Source organism: Mycteria americana, chromosome 5, assembly GCF_035582795.1.
Source record: "Mycteria americana isolate JAX WOST 10 ecotype Jacksonville Zoo and Gardens chromosome 5, USCA_MyAme_1.0, whole genome shotgun sequence".
NCBI classification, from domain to species: Eukaryota; Metazoa; Chordata; class Aves; order Ciconiiformes; family Ciconiidae; genus Mycteria; species Mycteria americana.
In genome coordinates this window covers 5,892,193-5,913,689 of record NC_134369.1, presented here as the reverse complement: position 1 = coordinate 5,913,689, position 21,497 = coordinate 5,892,193, and the positions used below count along the sequence as shown (strand labels likewise).

The 21,497-nt window shown below is 39.7% G+C and overlaps 2 protein-coding genes across 6 annotated transcripts in view; both read right to left on the bottom strand.

Annotated features, from left to right (window-relative positions):
* The window catches only part of GAS2 (growth arrest specific 2), a 100,460-nt gene extending 92,810 nt beyond the window's left edge, over nucleotides 1-7,650 (bottom strand). Inside the window, exon 1 of one of the 5 annotated variants that reach the window (XM_075502018.1) lies at nucleotides 7,569-7,650. The gene's annotated coding sequence lies outside the window, so the exon portion shown is untranslated. Of the gene's footprint in view, nucleotides 1-6,729; nucleotides 6,793-7,214; nucleotides 7,429-7,568 lie in introns of those variants that run through there. The other 4 variants (XM_075502014.1, XM_075502013.1, XM_075502016.1 and 1 more) reach the window with 4 other exon arrangements.
* Nucleotides 1-21,497, bottom strand: part of ANO5 (anoctamin 5) — a 373,671-nt gene that overhangs the window by 117,734 nt on the left and 234,440 nt on the right. The window lies entirely within an intron of this gene.

Here is a 21,497-nt window from a genome sequence, read left to right as displayed (position 1 = left end):
GGAGACAACATCCTTTTCTTTCACCTCAGGAAAGGTCCACCTACCTTACCACTTCCAAGACCACGTATATGAAGTGCCCTATGAACCTTGGAGGTAATTAATAACCAACAACATTATAATATGCCTGACAGACAGCCAGATATGATACAGGCTGCTGCCACTGGTGGGGCTCAAGTCATTCTAAGGTCTGAAACCTGCATTTCTTTAAGACTAGAGAAAAGAGAGGGAAGGCTTTGGGAGCAGCTACATGGAGGCAGTTTGGGTTTCCCCATCAGTCTGTGAAACAAGCACCGCAGCCTGTTTACGCTTCAGGCTGAGCTCTGTGGAGACACAGAGCAGAGAATTCAGGAATTTGAGGTGTTCAGTTTGCCTCTAAAATACAGGGCTGTCTAAATATATTTCATACTGACCTACCTTTTGTTTCATAAAACTCAGCAACCAGGCTGTGTAAAGGTCTCGAGCAACTTTTGAGACTCACTGAAGGAAAAAAAAGTGGGAGAACAAAGAGCTCTGATTTTGGAGGATGCATGGGTGCTTCAGTTTCATAGTAACTGTGGTAGTAAGAAGAGAGAAGATCCAGAGACAAGAAGAGTATTCCGAGTTTAAGGTAGTTTTAATAGGACACAGGTTCTCAGAATGGGAAACTAGGAAAGATGAGGAAAGACAGATAGAGAGGTGACAAAAATCTCTAGAAACTGAAAATTATTCAGGCATCTCTATACTGGGACTAGGTCTGCTTGAAATAGTAGCCCTGAATTAACAATAAAGTATGGGCTAATTTGTGAAGTAGGCATACAAAGTGAAGACTGTGGAATGAGAAAGTTAATACTGATGAAGAGTCTCCACTGAGAAGAACCCTGAAGAATTACAGATGAATCACATACAATCCAACCTTACCTCTGTGTAAGTTTTCTTTAATTTCATTTCTGAAAGAAATTAATTTTCCCCTACTTCTCTGATAACCTGCCCTACACTTCAGTAAAATACTTTCTTGTTAGAATCAAAGCAACAGAATTCCTACCTTGGATTTAAAAAAAAAAAAAAAAAAAAAAATCAGCTTTCAAGGAGCAGAGCACAATTTGTTACCTGTAGCTCCCATCACAAATTCTACAAGTCATATTGAGGATCAGTTATCAAACTGCAAGCATCAGAGTCTATCAAACTCTTAATTATCCTTTATGCAAATGCTGACCACTACTGAACTTCTAAGTTTAACTTAAGCCTCCACAATACTTCAGTGCTGAAGTACTTAAGCTTCATTAAAATGTTCATCTACTTCATCAACTGTAATAGCCCATACATTCACTATTAAAACTTCATCACATACTAGCTGGGATCTGTGAAGAAGCTGAACTGAGTTAGTTCCGTGAAGGTGACAGCAGTTGTGTCCTGAGCTCCTTCAAGACCCCTTTGAAGATTCTACCTGTAGTCAAGACCAGGCTCTTGATTCTTCACTCAGATACCATCAACTCACCTCCTTAAAATGTCTTAACATATTTATTTTCTGGTGAGCTGGAGAAAAGTTTATTGACCATTTAGCAGTGACGAATTTGGTCAGAAAAATGGACTAACTTGCCACAGAGGTAGACAGTGGCATTCAAGGATACATCACTACAGCCGAGGCAAGCCTCTTTGGCTCCAACAACTATTTCACCCTTTCCTTTTGGCAGACATAAGGTATGAACAAAGTAGCCAAAAAATATTGGTTTTCCTAATCTCACTACTTTCTAACAGCAACATCAAATCGTCATATATGAAGCTCTTTAAAACTAGCCAACACAAACACGTCCAATATTTTATAGAATGTTACACTTCTCTACAAACTGTTGAGGCTGACGTGAGATGCGCACAAGCATTTTCAAAACTTACCTCCAAATGCTTTGTTCCTCAAAAAGCAACTTCTTCCCCCTACTATTCTGAAGGCAGACAAGGAAAGGTCTTTAACTACTTTTCATTCTGTTTTGTTACAGGTCATATTTATGCAGCACAGCCCTTTTTTCCACCTCTCTCAATAACAGGACGAGATCTCAAATTCTTAGACTTATTGTCTAGCTGAAGAATTCAGTACAGGATAGTTTACAGTACACCCAGTGACATGTAACAGATTCAACACACTAAAAGGTTATATTTCTCTCTGCTTGCTCCTACCAAACAGTGACATTTTTATTTTGCTTTACAGTAGTACATTTAGTCTTCTGTGCATTGTAGCTCACTGCTTGTATTTTGCCAGCAGTGTAACTTACACTATCTGCTGATTGTTGTCAGTGATCATCAGGTGAAAGCAATGAGAATCAAACAAGTAATCATCTGTAATTCCACTGGCTTTTGTTGGGGTTAACTGGGAGAACAAAAGGATTCAAGAATGATACACTCTGTACTCAAAACACACAGGAGGGAAAGACTGTTTAATCCAGAAAGTAAAACTGGCTGCACAGTTAGGCCCTCACAGTTGCAGATCCCTATTCAATTCCATTTCCTATTCCAACCACCTTCCTTATCTGTAAAATTGTGATAATAGTACTCTTCAAGCAAAACCAAGTATATTCGGGAGGAAAAAATTTATTCTAGATGGTAAAAATGTATATATAAAAGTGTGTGTGTATGCATAGATATACATACACAGAAAATACACGTGGTCCACCCTGTGAATTAACCATACAAATAATACATTTTCACTCCAGTTCCAGCATATATACATAATGGCTTATACTAAGTAGCTGCTGGCTATGCAGTGCTCTCTGTATTACACGAGTTTCATTGTCACTTCAGCCTTATTCCTAATTACATGTGCATTAGTTCTCAAATAAAAGGAGGCTTGAACCACTCCTTTTCACTTGCTCCTAGATACAATCCTTCCAGGTCATGGATGAAGAAGACTTGCCGAGTCACTTGCTCTTTATGACTTGGCTTAAGAATTAGCATAGAAATTAAGTATCCAGCAAAACAAGCATTTTTCTTTGTATTTGTATTCCGTTAGAAAAGAATAAAAAGAATAATAATGTCTACAGAGGTAAAAAAAAAAAATCATAAAGCAAATGCAGAACTCTGTTTAGAGATCAACCAAATCATCTCTGATACAAAGGTGTTACATGATGTCCCCTTTGCACCATACCAGCTTGACTGTGACACCGTGCCACAGACATCTGTCTTGGCCCCCCCAGGTACCATCACCTAGCAGGCAAGCTAATTGACTGGCGCTGTTCAGTGGGCAGCCAAACCAGTCTCATCCAGGACTGAGGGTTTGCACGTATGCCAATTCAGTGGCCTAGTTGCTCTACAAAGCTGAAACAACTGGAACAGAAGATGGCATAACTCTGCCTTGGACATGGGTTCAAAGACTCTATTTCATAAAATCTTCAGACTTAAATATGCAGGCTTTAAGCTTGTGAAATGAGGTCTCTTGTAATATGATTGAGGAAGCACATTAGCTATCAGTTGTAGACGAAACAAAACATCATGCACGTGACTGTGCAATAGCTTTACTGTCAGTGGTAGAGAGAGCAGACAGTAACTTAGACAAGAGCAGCAACAGTTTTCTCTGAAGGAACTAGAACTTGAGCACTAGACTGCACATTGGCTTTGACAGAGGGGTATCGGCTATAACTGCAGACAATCTCCTGCTGTCTTAGAGAGAAGGTAATGCTATTGGAAAGCAGCCATCCTGGAAAGAGAGGAGACAGAGGATCAAAAGCCAGAACAGAGCTCATGAGTATCTGGCAAGGGTCTCTGCTGGATCTCCCTGCTCGTTCTAATCACCTCAGGCAGATGGAAAAGAACAGAACTTTTGAAACTTTACTGGAGTTTTAAGTGGACTGTGTGAAGCATTCACTTACTGTAACTGCAAGTTGGGTGCAAAAGAGGCTTAAATAAAAGATTCAATGTTCATAAACAGATTAAGTTGCAGCACCAAAACACGCATTTGTGCAAGCAGAAATGAGGCTGTCCACAATTTAAGACCCATACTTGCAGTCACCACTCTCACATAAGCAAGTGCCAGTTTTACACACATAGCACGTCCAAGCATAAATACATTCAAATTTGAAAACTGATTTCAGTTTTCCTGCTCTGTGTTGGCATATTTTTCAGATTTGGAGAGTATATGATTAGTCCACAGACTAAAGGCTGCTCTTGTTTTTCCACCCCCTCACCCATATACACACATATGCGTATACACACACATATATGCAGAAAGGGGGAAAAGAAAGATATATGAATGTCTTCCTTTGAGAGCCACAGAGGTAACTAACAACTTCTGTAATTGATATTTTTACTGTCAGGAAACTGTTCCCTATGGTGAGATCTGCTAGACAGTGGAATAATTTCCCCGAGTGAAACCATGAAAACTCCCCTACTTGAAATCCTTAAAGTGGACTAAAAGAAGCAGTAGGAAAAAACACAGAGACCTGTCGCTCACTGATAGATGTTACTCAGTCAACCTTTACCACCTGCAATTTCCAGTTTACTACAGAACAGTAATCACTCTCATTTTGTCCTTTTACATATGCGAAAACAAACACAATCACTTTTAAAGGGATTCTGCTACTACATCACATAGCTCCTCTTCAAGAGCTGTTACACAGCTTTCCCTTCTGTAAGAAACAACAGGTCATTCTTGTCTGCATCATCCTAAAGACATATATTTGTAATCTTAGTTTTCTCACTCCCATAAACAAGCAGATAAAACATAAGCTCACAAGTGCAGCAAGCATATTTTTGTAAGGAAATTCAATTTTTCTAGTTATTTTATTATCCTTATAAACTATACCACAACCAATTTAGCCCAAGGTTTCTGGAGCTTTCCCAGATTAACTTGGAGCATACTGTACATGTTAGGAGCAGGGGGAGGGGCACTGGAGGGGAACCACCATCTGAAACTCATTAATCAATTAGAATTTTTAAGGGCTTACATCAAAATGTGATCTACACTGATAAAGTAAACTTTAATCACAAGAAGCCTTTGTCCTTTACGCTATGAATATACGTTACAAATGTGGGCAGTACTTTGGGCGGAGGGTAGAGAACCTGGCACAACAGCTTACCGATATTTTAGACCTGTAAGGCCCTTGGTCTGAGGCCAGACCAAAACGAAGTTAACCACACACAAAAATCTGAGCTAATCATTGGAAGCCTAGACATTTTCAGGACTATGCCTAGTAGAAAAAACATTGTTGCCTTGATATTGTCTCCTCTACCAAAAGGAAAGCAAAAAGTCCTTCTCACATAGACCAAAACAAAGCTTTAAGAATGTTCAATATCTACTTGCTTATAAAATTATAACTTCTGGAAGCTAAGCCTGATTCCTAACACAGTTCAAAAACTTTCAAGTTGACTTCTCTTTGCCTGGCTCTTACTGTATGTTTTTCTGCATGTCTAAACAAAATAGCCATTAAAAATTAATACAAAAGAGGTTTCAACCTCCACCAACTAGAAAAGGAAATACATATTAAAACTGACGTATCACATCTTACGAGGCGTATAAGCGTGTCTCTTGCTGCAAGCACACTATGCAGACAGCATTACAAGCTGACTCCTAATCATCAGCTTTGCTTTTAATTATGAAATTCCATTTCCAAATCCTGCCCTGAAATTACCATAAAGCTTAACTGAGAAGTGTAAAGTGGAGTCAAAGAGGTACTTTGGATAGGAAGTGTGCCAATTTAAATAAGACTGTGGGTAAAATAAATCAAGTGACCAAATGAGTTAGTAGCCTAAAGTCAGTAAGAACTAGAAACATGAGGATAGTACTGAGTCTTCCTCACCTCACCACCTCCATCTAGGTTTGGCTGTGGTTCCAACTAGGGTACCACAGTATAATGCTGATCAGATGGCCTATAGTACCATATGATATGAATTTAGGAATGTCAGCTAATTTCCTATTAAGTCACAATCCACATCACAAAACCATCATAAAACCATTATACTTGGCACAGCGTCTCCTCCACAGTGAAGAAACCATTCATAATTTAATGTACATGGAAACTGAAGAGTACTTTTTTTGTTTGTTTTTAATTTCAAAGTACTGTCAGAAGTGTGCTGGAACTGCACTGGGCAGCCTGCAATGCATCCTTCCTGGTGCCCCAAGAGCCCTTCTCCCCTAGGAGCATGCAAAGCCAGTAGAGCCAGTGGGCTCAGCTGACACACACCATCGCAGCAGGATGCTCGCAGCAGTCCTAGGTAAGGAAGACAGCAACCTTCATTTCTTACAAATAAGGCACTAGTGAAGAAACAGAGCCCTCTTAAAGACAAACTCTGCCCTCCTGAGATTTGAATCTAGAGCCTGAAGAGGAAAGCAAGAACCTGGAAGGACAGCTTTTGGCATGAGAGGGGTCTCATCCCGCCAGCCCTTTGGGGCAGCGGAGGGGGCAGGCCGGGAGCGCCCCGGCGCAGCCACCCGCACCGCAGCAGGGCTTGGCCGCCTCCCACCCAACACTTGCCGCAGCCTCCGATGCCGGCGCTCACATTTCCCACGGGCGCTGCAAACGTACCAAACTCGTCCTCCTCTCCCTCTCCTTGCGCCACCAGCAACCCAGGGCTACGCGGAGCGGCCCGAAAGATAAGCCGAAAGATAAGCCAGGAGTGGGGGAGCGCACAGCGAGTGGGAGCTACCCGAAAGACGGGCTGGAAAAGCGACGGGCTGGAAAGGCGCACGCCGCCTCGCAAGGGGAATCCCCCCGCCCGCGTTTTGCCCGCACCGCTCCGAGCGCCCGGCAGCCGCCCCCCCGCTCTCACCCGCCGCGGAGCCCGGCTCTGCGCTGCGCCGGGATGCGTTTGTCCTCCTCGGGGCCCCTCCACAGTAAGGCTGAGCTAATGGCTTTGCCATGAGCGCTGGAAGCGCTGCTCCCAGGTCTGCCCCTCGGGGGCAGGACCAAGCAAACCCGCCGCGGCCCCCGGCCCTCCGCGGGATGCCCAGGGCGGCCCGCCAGCAACCGCCGGGCTAGCCGCGGCGAGCCCCGGGTGACCCGCTCGTGGATCTCCACCACACGCCCACGCACGCTCTCATTCCGCCTCCGTGATGCTTTCAAACTCCGTACAGCCAGAGAGCGGGAGAAAAAAAAACAACCACAAAACCCCACAACCAGAAAGAAGCCCCCCGCTGCCCAGCGCGCAGGCAGCGGCAGCCGCAGCCGCCCCCGCCCCGCGCTGCCCGCCGCCGAGCCCTGCCGCTTCCCCGGCGGGCCCCCCACGGCCGCCCCGGGGGAAGGAAACAAAAGCACCTACTCCGCAGCGACGAGCCGCCGGGCAAAGCTCACCTTCCCGCTTACGCTCCCCGGCCCCTTTCTCTTTAAACTCGAAGGCAGCCGGCGAGACAAGCGAAACGCCCTCAATTTAAAGGAGCCCGGGCTGCGGGCTCCGCCGTGGGGCCGGCAGCGAGCCCCGCTGGGGCAGGCAGGGCTCCCCCCGCCGCCGGGGCGGGCGGGCGGGCGAGCGGGCAGGCAGGGCTCCCCCCGCCGCCGGGGCAGGCGGGCAGGCAGGCAGGCAGGCAGGCAGGCAGGGAGGGCTCCCCCCGCCGCCGGGGCAGGCAGGCAGGCCGGCCGGGCTCCCGCCGCCGCCCCCGGGGCCGCACTCACTGGCCGCCCGCCGCGCCGCTGAGCCTCCCGCCTCCGGCAGCCGCCGCCGTCCCCCCAAGCGGAGCTGAGCAGACCGGCAGCAGCCGCGCTGCCGCTCTTCATACTTCTGTCCGCTCCGCTCGGTGCTCTCTTTGGGAAAACCTTCTTTTTTTTTTTTTTTTTTTTTTTTTCCCCCCTCTCCGAAACCGATTTCCTATATTTCAGCAGTCCACCCAGACTGAACGGAAGTTTAATACTTACTTTTTTTCAGAGGGACGGCAAACGCAGTTCACACTGATTTACCCTTGAAATGCTGAGATATTGTATTACAGCCCTTGGCAGCAAGTTGGTGCTTGAGTCCATTTCTCTTTTATTATTATTACTCCCTTTCCAAGGTTTTTGATTGTGGAGGAGGGAAAAAAAAAAAGGAGAAAGGAAAATTTTACGTCCAAGATAAAACTCTTTTTCTTTAATTTGACCAGTTGTCTCCGGAATTTTTTAACACTTTATAGCACCTCTTTTCATTGTCGCTTTTTTTTTCTGGCTAAAGGAACATCTTGGGGAACTCTGCTTTATTACATACTTCTCCAAAACAATGTCATGCCACCTCGTAGTCTATTTTGAACAAAAACCGTATGCTGTTCATAAATTAATCATTCTGACATCACACTTTCAGAAGAGTCATGGGTAGGGGTTTTGCTTGTTCTTGTATGTCTGTGCTTCGTTTGCCAAGCTAACTCCTAGCACACCTTTCTTTCAGTCATTTCACGCTCACCTTCTTTCATTTTCGTGACAGTTCAACATTTTGTTAAATGTCGGAGATAACCTTCTCCAACTGTTGTTTATTCACTTATTCCCTGCACAGAGAAGCCCCTTTCGTGAATTCAATAGCGGGAAACAGATGTTCAGACTTCTGCTTCTCTTAATGCATGGATGTAGATTGTCTTGTTGAGTTTCCTAATGGTATCATGTTATCGCTTTCCGTACGAGTGCTCCAAACAGCACACTTGTTTTTTTTCTTTCACAGTGTATATCCACTCAATTAAATTGTTCTAGCCACAGCACATTACATATAATTATACTGAAAGAATTGTTTTAACCTGACTGCTGAAAAGCACATCAAGCTGACCCTTATTTTTTATTTACATTCATTTCTTTGTACTCTGATCTGCTGGGAAAAATTGATTTGCACAATTAATGCTGGGCTATTTCTCAATAATTGCACTGTAAGCAAATTCCTGGTCTCCAAGTAGCAGATGTTCATTGCTAGCCAATCAGAATACACACATATTTTGTTATTTATTGTATTCCTATACTCATATTATGCTGTTCTGATGCTGTTCAACCGCTGTGATGAGTGCTACTTAAATGAGGGCATCTCACCAGCATGCTGACGTATTTAACTATGATGAGCTCTAGCCATGTACTATGTGAGTAACAGTACAGATATAAATGAACTCCTAGTTTTGTTCTGGTTAGCAAAATTTGGATGCCCCAGGGCATGATGGTTTTCTCTGGCTCATTGAATTTCTTGGTCAGAAAAAAAAAAAAAAAGCCCTCAAATTTCCTAAAAATACACTGGGGTGGAGCAGATGGTGAGCTGATGAGCAGATTCCCGTATGCACTTAGTTCTCTTACAGAGGTTTTGTCTGACCTTGAGAAAGATTTTTCTTTTTAAATAATGAGCAGCAATTTAAATCCAATTTATGTGTCACCTCAATATAAAAACCAGCTTGAGATGAGAAGACCAATTCTGTTAAGGTGTCCTCTATACTTAAAAGTCCTGCCATTTTATAGAGAGGTTGGAAAACATTCCCCTAAGCAGCAGTTACATCTCCCAGTAAAAGCTTCTCAAGGCTCATGTGTGCTCTTGGAAGTTACAAGATTCCTACTAAGTTTAGGAGCACTTCTACACAGGGAGTTAAGCTGAGGCTTTTCCAGGCGCCATACAATAAATCTTGTATGTGCATTTACATATGTACCAGTGGGAAGGGCTGAAAAAGCAGTTGTAAGATTTTGAAGCCAAAGTTGGTTGTGCACTCCTTGACATGGTCAGTTTGTACCAAAGAATAATCTAACATCAGCAGATAGTAGAAGACCATGCATTCATAGGTACATTAGCTATATGAAACATGCCCTAGCTTTTATTATTTCAGTCATTAGTTTCTTACCATCACTTCACAAAGAATCGATAGTAGACTACCAATATGCAACACCCAGTACAACAGTTAAGAAAAACAAAAAACTGAAGGTTAGATCAACTCTTATACAAGCAAGACCGAGTGGAACACAGTGCCAAGCATGCACCTGAAATGTACATTATATAAATGCTATGGAACTTTCAGTAGTGACACCACAGTTATGAATGCACTGAGATTCACACTTCAAGCAGGACTACTTTTCTGTTTCACACTTAAACATTAGAATTGTGCTTTCAGATTTTACACTAACTTTGGAGCCACAGCACAAATAGATTTTCTACATAAGGTTATTTCAAGAACATCCCTGCTTTGGTAGAGGAAATACACAAAAGTTTCCTTGTGAAATGCTATCATTTTCTTCACTATTCTCCTACAGAAACAATCTTAGCTCCCCACACTTTCAGCTTCCAGTGTCCACAAGTTCTGATAATATTTTTGACACAGCCTGCTTCCAAACAGATAAGAGGATGAGTGGGCATATGAATAAATGTTGATTTGAAGACAGACATAGGAAGGAGAAGAGAAAAAGGGAGGGAGGACTTACAGTGAGGAAGGTAAAGCTTGTTTGGAAGTCATATGCACATGCGGGAGCCTGAGCAAAATTATTACCATGACTAGGACAAAATGGTTCTACACATTATCATTTAGGTAATTTTAACAGTAGGAAGGGAATATTAACTCTCAAAAGAAATAGAAGATGCATGTAGTTGGCTGAGATGCAGCAAATTCTATCTAAAGAGATCATAAACTTTCTATGATTTGGGACAACAATTCAGGATTAAAGATTCTGAAAGATTTACTCTAACTTGGTTGCACATTATAAATCTTGATAATTCGAGATGAAATTCTGGAGCACGAGGTCAGCAAGGATGATCACAATGGCCCATTTTAATCCATGAAATTCCTCAGTGCTTTTCTAAAACTGCCTTATAATCACCGTCTCTGGTGATCTGCAGATGCTATATCATTCTGTGGCGTTATCAGGGTTTTCTTAAGAAGGTACCTTGCAGGCCACTTACAAATGGGGAGAGAAAATTACCTAGATCAAAGGGTTATCAATGCACAGGCAGCTGAAGCAGCAGTCACTAGAGGGGAGGAAGAGAAGGGAGCAGGACAGGGAGAACATAGAGAGGAGACTGAAGTTCTCAGTGGGCAGAGACACAGGCATCTGGTTTGGCATCTCTCTAGATCATGCTTTCCTGGTGATTTTCCAAATTTCCCAAATACTCCTTCTTCAGTATGTAATTAGTGTCACAACTGACCAGTATAATAGGAGTTAAATGTGATGGTTACAATGTCATTTATGACTGGCATCCCAATTCTATATCAACTCTTAAAGCACATACAGCCATTAGAGAGGAAGTACCTTGCTCAGCTAAGAGAACAGAGATGCAGGAGAGCAACTGAGGTGAGCAGCAGAAATTATGAATAAAGTGTATATTGAGTATAGAATGTCATACCTGTTGATTTTCTTGCTTTTTGCCTCTTAAGGGACTATACAATTAAACTATTTAACTGAAAATTAAGCAAGTTCAGAATGCAGAAATACATTTACTCTGTTCTCTTCTTTCTTTCAGTATATGCCACAGAAGTTAAAATTCAAAAGACGTGGAGTCAGAGGTCAATAAAACTGCTGATACTTGACTTGGGTCAGCTTGCTAGAATATGAGAACTCTTTGGAGCAGCCACAATGAGCACAGAACATGTTTCATAAATGACCTAGCATTGTCCCAGTATTGTAGTACTTACTTTGCAAAAATATTTCCATGTCTTCCTTGACTTTTAAAAAAGGCAGAGTAGTCAGTAGCCCTGCGGGCCCATGATCCATAAATATATCCTTGTGGAACTCACTGAAATATATTGCACTGACTGTTGGCAGATACCTCCTAATCTTACATTTTTGCTAAAACAGTTGGAATAATATATAAATCCTAGTTAAAATGTGTCCTGTGTTTGGCAATTTGAAGCATGTGTGGAAAAAACATGAATGGGTAAAACTTTAAATTAATTCAGTCACGCATGATTTTCCATTTTAATTACCATGAAAATAAGCATGCTGTAAGTTAATTCCATCCTCTGATATTTCAGTTCAATGCACACAATGATTTTGCAATCGATTGAACTTTTATCAAATCTGCAGTGGAATACACATTTTAAAGCTCTACTAATAAACTGCAAACAATTCCTTCACCATAAAAATTGTATGTTTTGTCCTTCCATCTTGCAAACTTGCTATGAAATAAATTTACTTTCTATTCATATAATTATACGTGACTGAAAATAATTACAATTTTCATGAAATTTTTTTGGTTTTAATCTTAAATGTGAAACTGACTGCTGCAATCTGAGAAAAACAAGTTTTCATCATTGTAAGCCTAAACGGAAGTTAACTGTTTCCTCTGCATCATATTTACTAAAACATACCTACTTCTAATCTTTTGGACTAATCCTCATCAGTGTCAGGGAAAACACTTGGATGAAATTTGACCCAATAACAGACAGTCTTCTGTCATCATAGAGTACACTTACTTGAATTGACGTACTGTGTGCCAGCATATACAGACTGCTCAGAAGCTACGGGTGCTCAGAAGTACGTGCATCACTAGGACATACATTATGGAATATGCACCACTGGCATGAAGTCCTCACAATTCTGATTTATGCAGAAAGCTATTTTTTGGCTGAGTGTCATAATAGTTTATTCATGGATAAAGAGTATGTAGTTGACATACCAAGAAAAATATTGGGGTTGACACAACGATTAGCAGGCCAAAGTCTATGTTCTATTTGACAATGAAAGTGTAATGATCTGTCTCTAAACAAACCAGTGCCTTAAACATTAACAAGGCAGATTGTTATTACTATTTTTTTCTTAAATACGAGGATCTCAGATACTACATTGATAAAGATCATTTAAATGCCTAAGTAGATTCAATAGGCCTCATAACATCTTCCTTCCTTCTTGAAGTGAAATCAGTGATGCACACAGAACTCAAAAAGTTGTCTAACTATACTCTATACTGCACTGCCTTCTCCAAGAGACAATGTAGCAATTGAAAGTGACTCAGGAGACAATATAGCAACTGGAATTAACTCACTCAAATAGCTGTCAGAACTAAGCCCAAATGTAAATGAAGTGATGGGAAAATGCATATTCAATCTCTGTTCCTTACATTTTACAACAAGAGCCCCAGGTTTTGTGGTTGGTTTCTACTTGGGATGGACAAGTCATTAAAATAAGGTGCTATCTAAGGTCCCATAGAAGCATCAGGTTTTAACTACCAACAGTACAAGAACAGCAATGAGAAAAGGAGCCTCTAAGAATGCCAACAGCTACCACAGCAACATTGTCTTCTTGTATCAGAAGTGTTCTGGAATCATTTTATCAGCTTCTTCTTGTATAGTAGCTGACTCAAAACACACAAACTAATTTTCATAGGAATTAACAGATAAATGCTGTGCTTTGGGAGGCAATTTACAAACAGTCCAGATGCACAGGTCACAGTTTCTTGAAAGTAACAAATTTTCCAGACCAAGAATACCAGAAGATCAATTCATTACTCAGGAACTCAAAAATTCTTTTAAACAGAAAACGTTCTAACAGAGTAGTAACTTCTGACCACTTGCTCCCCCCTTGGCTGGTCAAAATCCTGGCTTCCCTCTTTTTCTCTTTGCCTTTCAATGTTTTCCTTCTCCTGACACATACCTAGGTTTATCTTAAAATCATTAATATTCTTTGCTTCAATTTCCCTTCCCATTAAATTATTCCCTTTGTTATTGGACTTTGTATGAAAATATTTTGTTGAGTTTCTGTTTATAGTAAACCAGGGCCCAATTCTGTCCTTAATGTCACCCACAGTGAATCTCCCTTTAACATTAATGAAATCAGATAAGGCTTTTTTTGTATCTAGTTTATAAGAACTAAATTATCAGCAGTTATTCCAAATCTGAGAGAACTGTAGATAACTACAGATACAGCTTTAAATCTCTTCTTACAGTCCTGTGGACTCATCTCAAAGTCTTCATAACTTCATCATATCCACATTGATACTTTCCCACACCACTCCAGTCCATACTTCTCAGAGACATTATCATAATATTTTATTGAATGGGGAAAAATGTGTTTCAATAGGCTAGTTAGTGATCCAATACCTGTAAATGAAAATGCTAAGCTCAACCCGGTAGCCAATATGTGGCATACAGAGGTATCTCTGTACAGGCCTTTGTGAGACAAACATGTCTTCCTTCCCCACTGGCTACCTAGTGAAAATACAGCAATTTCATAGAGCTACTCTAGCCTAGTCACTGGAACAACTTCTGCAATCCAACGTAGGATCCTGTTTCCATATGAAAACCCCATAAAGCAGCCGATTCTTTGGCTATCTCACAAGTTCAGTTCTACTTTCCTCTCATTGATCTGTCCACGAAGTAAAAAAATGGCAGATCATTACTTCTACCCCATTTGAAGCGATGCACGCTCACAAAACGTGTAATTTGTAATAAGCCTGCCTTTGTAACAACAAAATTCCAGAGCTTCATTGCCTGGCCAGCAATGTAAAGGAAGAGAGACAGGCTGGTCCTTACAGGCAAAAATTAGGTGCTCCCTTACGTTTCTGTGAGTTTGATTTCCTTTCCACACTACCTTCATAGTTCTCCCAGCCTTTGTCCTGGTGTTTCTAACACCGCTTTTCAGCATTTATTCCTCAACCCTACGCTTTCTCCATCAACATTTCAAATTAATTTTCCTCAGAAGCTATTGTTGAGATAGTACCTCTATTGCTATTCTTTTCCAGGTTTTTTTCTCCAACTGCTCAGTTCAAACAGTCAATCTTATACCTTAGGGAATGCTTCAAGTCCAGCATTCCTTTTCATTCTTCTGTTAAAGTGGCATCATCGAAGCATTCCTAATGGAAAGAACACCATTCCTTCTGCACTGTATTACATTGCCAAATGAAACAGGGTGAATGCCAACTCATTTAATGAGTATAAGTTATTCCCGTCTCATGGGGGTTGGGAGACTCGGTTCCTTTTCCCAGCCCCGCAAACTTATCCGTTGTATGAATTTTGTCAAATCACTTTTTATTTCCGTTTTCCCCTCTGTAAAATAGGCATATTCATAAAAACTTTATTTTGTAAAGTAGTCTGACGTTAGTGGACAGCAAGAATTACATAAAGATGGGCTCAATTTATTAATTCAATTTATAGAAGAGTCCTGCACATATTTCCCTTCTCTGTGTTTCCTTCTTCCTTATCCTGCAAACCATGTATCTGGTAATATGCTATTAGAGAAGGGAAGTAAGGCGGTTTGGGAATAATCTTGGCTCTGGTAATCACTTGCTGTCATAACAAAACAAGAAATCTGTGTGTGATCTTGGGAAAGTTACTTAATCTTCCAGATGCTTCAGACTTCCAATCTATAAGACAATTATGAAGTATATCTCATGAGGGTTGTGAGGCAAGAGACACCTATTAAACATTTTGATGTCACAGACTGAGGATTCAACAGAAATTATAAATATTACTTTTGTAATGCATGACCTCTTTTGCAAGCATTCTTCTTGCTGTGAAGAAGTTGCTCAATTCCAGAATCATGTCTGTGACATCATTCTTCATGTAAGGGCATGTTGTGGAATGGTAGCTTCCTTCAGAAGAATCTTCCCAGTTCACAGCATTACAATTTGAAACGTGATAAGGGAATAACTAATTGCTGACAAAAGACTCGTGTTTATATTTTTAGCATGTTTCTTTCAGACAAAATAGGCCTTTGTAATTCTGTACATTTTTAATTTAGGAGGTTATTATTTTGAATAAATATTACTTCAGCACCTGCAATCCACAGATCATCCTTTCCCAGTTTATCTTTCTCTTCATTGGGAATGATTCTTTACCCTTGCCATTAACCATATCAATGTCAAAATAAGGAGGTGGTTTTGTTCAACAGGTTTCTTGTTCAGAATAAAAGCAAAGCATCATTGCCAAATGTACACTTTTGGTTTTCTTCTAGGGAGGAGCCTGACATATTTCTATTTATGCTATAGCCTGTGCCTTGGGCATGTTTTCCTAATTGGGGCTGGCTGAAACTGTTCTGCTTTCCTGCTGCCTGTCATAGGCTGAATTACAAACAATGGTGAGACTGGTTACCCAGCTCCCTTCATTAATGACATATGTTGCTGAAATGCATTGAGAGAATTTGAGTAAGATCAAATTTCAGGCCAACCTTGAAACCAGATGCCCAAAACCAATAATGAGGAGAGAAACCTATAGACAGAAAGCTAGTTTTTTTTACCTTGTGAACACTGTAGCCATGCTTGCAAATAAGGCCAGGGTCAGAATTCCAGTATTAAAAATCATTCTGTGTGATCTTTTAATTTAGTATGTTGCTTTTTCTTCATCTGTCACAAGTCCAGGCAAAGAGCCCACAAAATAATTCAATCAAGAAATAATTCAACAAATGTGAAAAAACACTCATACAAAATATCATAGGCCCGGTAGGTGAGAAGAATTAGGAACAAAGTAGACCAAACAACTAAGACTGAATATTCAGATCAGTTATCTGGATGATATGATAACATGAGATACTTGGATGCTAGTAATTCCATATGGAATTGGCTACCAAATACTGTACTGTGTATCTGTGACCCTCAGGCTTCATTCAACAAAAAACAAGATGGGAAAGACAGGAATCTGACATACTTCAGTCTTAGTATATGCAAGTGCTAGGGTCTAAATCCATCATAAGGACCCCTTTATTTCCATCCCAGTAACCACGCATGTGAAATTTTGATCTGTAGACAAAAATGTAAGGTAAACAAAAATATGCAGTGATCTACCATGGCATAACTGGTGATCCACATCTTCTCCTGTAACATACACTAAGTCTTACTGGACACAGATAAAAATTATGACTTTCTTAGGGTAACTTTAATTTTTATTACTCTAATAATAAAAACTGGATTATGAACCTAATAATAAATATGGTAGCATAAGTAGAACTTCATATCCTACGATTAAACGGAGTTCACCAGCGGCTTCTTCATGAAATGCTATAAAAGACAGAAATCAGGAGAAATGCTAATGAAGCCAAGAGAGTTACACTACTGTGAAAGTGGAGCACGTACAAAGAACGCCAGGTCCACAATGTGTAAATTTTAGAAAAAAAGAGTCTGCAATATCTCTCCTTGAAAAGACACTGAAAAATAAAATAAAATCTAACAAAGACTCCCAGTTTTGCAAAGTTCAACAAAACTCTACCCAGGGATTTAGAACAATTCCATGGATTTTGCTGAACATGGCAGTAATTTGTATACAGACCGGTTATAACTGACTGGGTATGTTCAGTGAGCTGTTAAGAACTGGGACGCTGAATCACTTTGGGGACAAATTTAATGGGAAATCCATGACCAAATCTGATGGATTAAACTTCTGTTTATGTCCGTTAATGTTATAACTGGAGGAATACTCGGAACAGGACTGAAGTCACTGTTTGCAATTTACTAATTAAAACAATATGTAAAAATAATAATAAAAAAGAAATAACATCCATATTGTTATTTTTGACCAATATCTTTGTCAGTACTTCCCACCAAACTAGTTGATTCAAATTACCTGAGGTAGCGATGCCTTAGCCATAGTAGCAAGTTAGGCAGAAGGCGTCTATTTGCAGGACAAATTACCTAGAACCAATGTGCTGTGTATAACTTGAACCTTTCATGTTTAGTACGAAGCCTAAATACACATTGAAATCATTCCCATGAGAAAACTTTGCAAAAACTGTAAAAGAAAAGGACTTGGAAACCCGGAAGAACAAAATGCTGTTAGAAAGAGTTATATATTCAGAGAAACAAACAACAAAACAATATAATGTAAGCAAAAGGAGAAAAAAACATTTTTCCATTTGGATATGGACCCATGCTAAGCCTACTCTCTGAGGAACCACTGCATCCTACCAGACAGTCTCTACATTTCCAATTCTTCCTCTTCTGCAGTTCTTCCCACACCAGCAAGAAAAAGAGTAATTTAGAACCAGGCCATGTATCTCGATCTTGTCAACATAGGGACTGACAAAATCCTTTCTTCTTTTCCAAGTCCTTTGAATAGATCAAGTCAGGGAAGAGCAGTTCAAACCAGTGAACATCCATTCAAACTAATATGAGAAGGTTCAAAATATTTCAATGGAAGGCTGGAAAGTGCCTTACTCAAAGTCAAACCTCCCAGACAAATTTTCTACTTAGAGTAAAAATTTGTTGAGGTAAAGGTAACCCTCCTTCCTCAATATGACTACAGAATTAGAATGCATTTTGAATTTTTTTTTTAACAAATATTTCATTTTTTAAATCTTTAAAATAATTTCATTAAAAAATACTCATTTAAAAGTTAAGTCAAAAATATTAAACAAAACATACTGATTTTATTTAAACTAACATTTTGATTTATCCCAAGTCATTTTATTTGACAACTTCATTCAGCAGAAAATTCTAACTGCTCATTCATAGCGAAATCACTGTTTGATAGCAAAGACTACCAAAGAAAATAGAAGCAAATTTAATTTTGAGATTAAAAAGCTGCTCAGGTTACTCCCATGGAAATGCTCTGGACTGTTCTCTTGGATAAATCATTTCTGTACTATAGGTCATAGCATCTATCCACTAGGACTGCAGTGTTTAGGCAAGTTACGCCCAGATTATAAGCTGTTAAATTTCCCATGTAAAGCTTCAATCATGACTATTCCCAGCTGCACAAAATGCTTTCACTAGATGAATGAGTATCCCAAACTGGGACAGAAGCATCTCTGTTAATACACAAATTTCCAAGAGCCCTTAAGGCCCTTAGGCATCTGGTTCCCATTGACTTGCTATCGTGGCAAGGCGCCTAACTCCCTTAGGTGTTTTTGAACAGTCAATCGTAAGGCAAGTTTTGTCTGGAAGGCTTGATCCATATTGTCCCTTTTCTAAGAACTATTAGATCCAACTCTTCCTACAAAAAGCAAGGGAACCAATTCCAGCCCTCAAGGGTCATAAGTTATCAATTAACAGAACTTTGCACTCTTCTAAACACTTGATGAGCATCAGCATTTCACAGAAAGAAAGACATATACAAACAATAATTTTTCATTGTTTCATGAGCATTATTTTCTCCATGCACAGTATAAAACTCCAGTACATTCATTAGAGAGAAATAATTCCTTGATGTAGTTACAAATGTGTTTCTCTCAAACTAAGGGAAACTACTATAATATCAAGAAATATGAGGACGCCTGCAGCAGTGGTTTCAACTATGAATAGTGCTTTCGCGGTTTTCATTAGAACAAATTGAATTAATATGAATTTGATTATTTCCAGGTCTAATACTGGATGATTGTTACTTTTTTCTTACCAAAAAAATGGGACCTTTAATAAAGCAGACCTCTCTTTTAGATGTTTTCCTTAATTCTAGGAATTCATCTTCACCCATCACCTTGATCCCATCCACAGGTATGAACTACACAGCAATTTTTTTCTGCTGGCTTTTGGGTATATGCAAGTAATCTACGTGCTACATTCTCATCTCTGCTTTTTTTTCTTTTAAAATTCATCATTATTCTTTTCTGCAAGTACAATTCATTGTTTTAGCACTGCTTATTTCCTGTCTTATTGAGAAAGCTAACGGCAATGTTTCAGGTTCAACTATGAACTAGCATATTCTAATACATATATTACCTGTATTGTGATGCTTTTTGGATATACACATCCAACCTTCACCATTATACAAATTCTTAAGTGTGGTTCAGCACTAGACCAGGAACCAAGTCAGACACCCAAAATAATATGGAATTAATATGAAATACACAAATCCTACCTGCTGTAGAAAACTGTAACACCAGATCAAAATATTTTGGTTTCTGGGCATTTTTACAAATTAAATAGCAGTATTTTCTGTAAAGTCTGGGAGAAACTTCTTCTTAAAGAACACCATTAAGTTAAAGACTCTGGAGCTAAGAAAAAAGTTTCTTTGGCCTGCCCTTTCTGCAGAAAATATCAATATCAGGACAATATGGCAGTTATGGTAATGGTTTCTGTGATATGAGAAGCTCACCATCAGGAAGGTCCTGTCAAAACCTGCCAGAGGCATTTCCCAGAGACAAGTACACAACTCATTATTAACAAGCGGCCCTCAATAGAAACTGAAATTGTTTTACCGTACTATTGATCCTATAAGCAGGCGTATCAGTTTTAATGATTTGCTTTCAGGGGATGCCATGAGTATAAATATCAGAAACCAGTATTCCTTTATACGTGTTTGGGTAAACAAACAAACAAACCCTTAAACTTTTCTTAAATAGGAAGAAAAATCCCTTCAAAGTTTTGCATTAACATTTGCTTGATTCAGCCATTTATATGATATTTTTCATGGGATGTTCTTCTTGATATACTAGGATGGAGAAAGTAAAATCTTTTAATCATTAATGAGATTAACATATAACCCCCTATTTACTTAAGTAATGATTCTTGCCATCCCACTCTCCCACATTTGCTTCACAGTGAAAAGGATGTTAATACGGAAAATTGAATTCCTTTGTAAATATTAACCAATAAGCTTCTTAGCAAAGACTGAAAAAAATTTATGTATATATTCTGTGGTTTCCATTTCCTTGGCTTTATTGTTTTTATGTAAATTCTCCCAGGACATTTCAGGTTATATGTCTGGAAACTCCAGCCATCCAGCAGAGGAAAGGTTGAGAGAATAATGAGAAATGTGCTGGAAGAATTCACATAAAAGCTTTGGAGACATGAAAATGGAAACAACAGATACTTAAAAGCCTTATTGCTCAAAAAAAGAAATGTCTATCCAGCATGTGCATGTGTGTGTGTTAATGTAGCCATCTCTATATACACAGACATGTATTATTCGTAAAGACACTGTACAGAGCTATGAAGGAGCAGTATTAGTGAATCTGATAATTTAAGATGTTGTCAGGACATTAGGGCAATGAAAGTGAAAAATCCAAGTGACTTATGTTATTAGAACCCAGACATACGTATAAATAGCTCTATACATAGTTGTCTTGCATTGAGTTTTATGTATCTTTTTATGTAAGTGAAAAATATAACCAATTCCAACATGAAAGTGTGTTTATAAGATCTCCCTGTACTCTTGTGAATGACAGCAATTTAACTGTCATGGAAACACACAGAACCTATGAGTAGGAAAGAATTTTTAGATGCTATTCTTAAATGTACAGATTTTTCCCCCCAATACTCTTAAAGACGCTTCATTGTTAAATACTAAACCCATGATGCTAGACTAAGCTTAGTCCTAGTATGCTTGGCTTCATACAAGTACCACAGCATTATATATTGAAATTACAAACCTTTAGCCATAGCCAATGTTTTATGACTTAAGCTTTATGGAATATTATTTTCAGAGGATTCTGATAAGACGGTCTCTGAAACAGATAGCTCTTTCAGATACTTCTTAACAGGTACCCTAAAAAGTGGGGGATGGGTTGAAACTGCCTCAGAAGGCTGAATTTGTGCACCTGATCCTATAATAAAAGTACTTAACATAAGTAACTAAGAATTTTCCTGGCTTGAAGGAAAAGCAGCCCAGAAAAAGCCATGTAGACAAATACTCCAATCAGTACATGCTGTGATCTGTCAAACCCACAGCCACAACAGACAGCAAATGAAACCCCTCTAAAAGGTATCACAAACAATGGCAAGTGATCAAAGCACACAGCTTACTACCTTACCATTCATCAGCTGAGCAACAT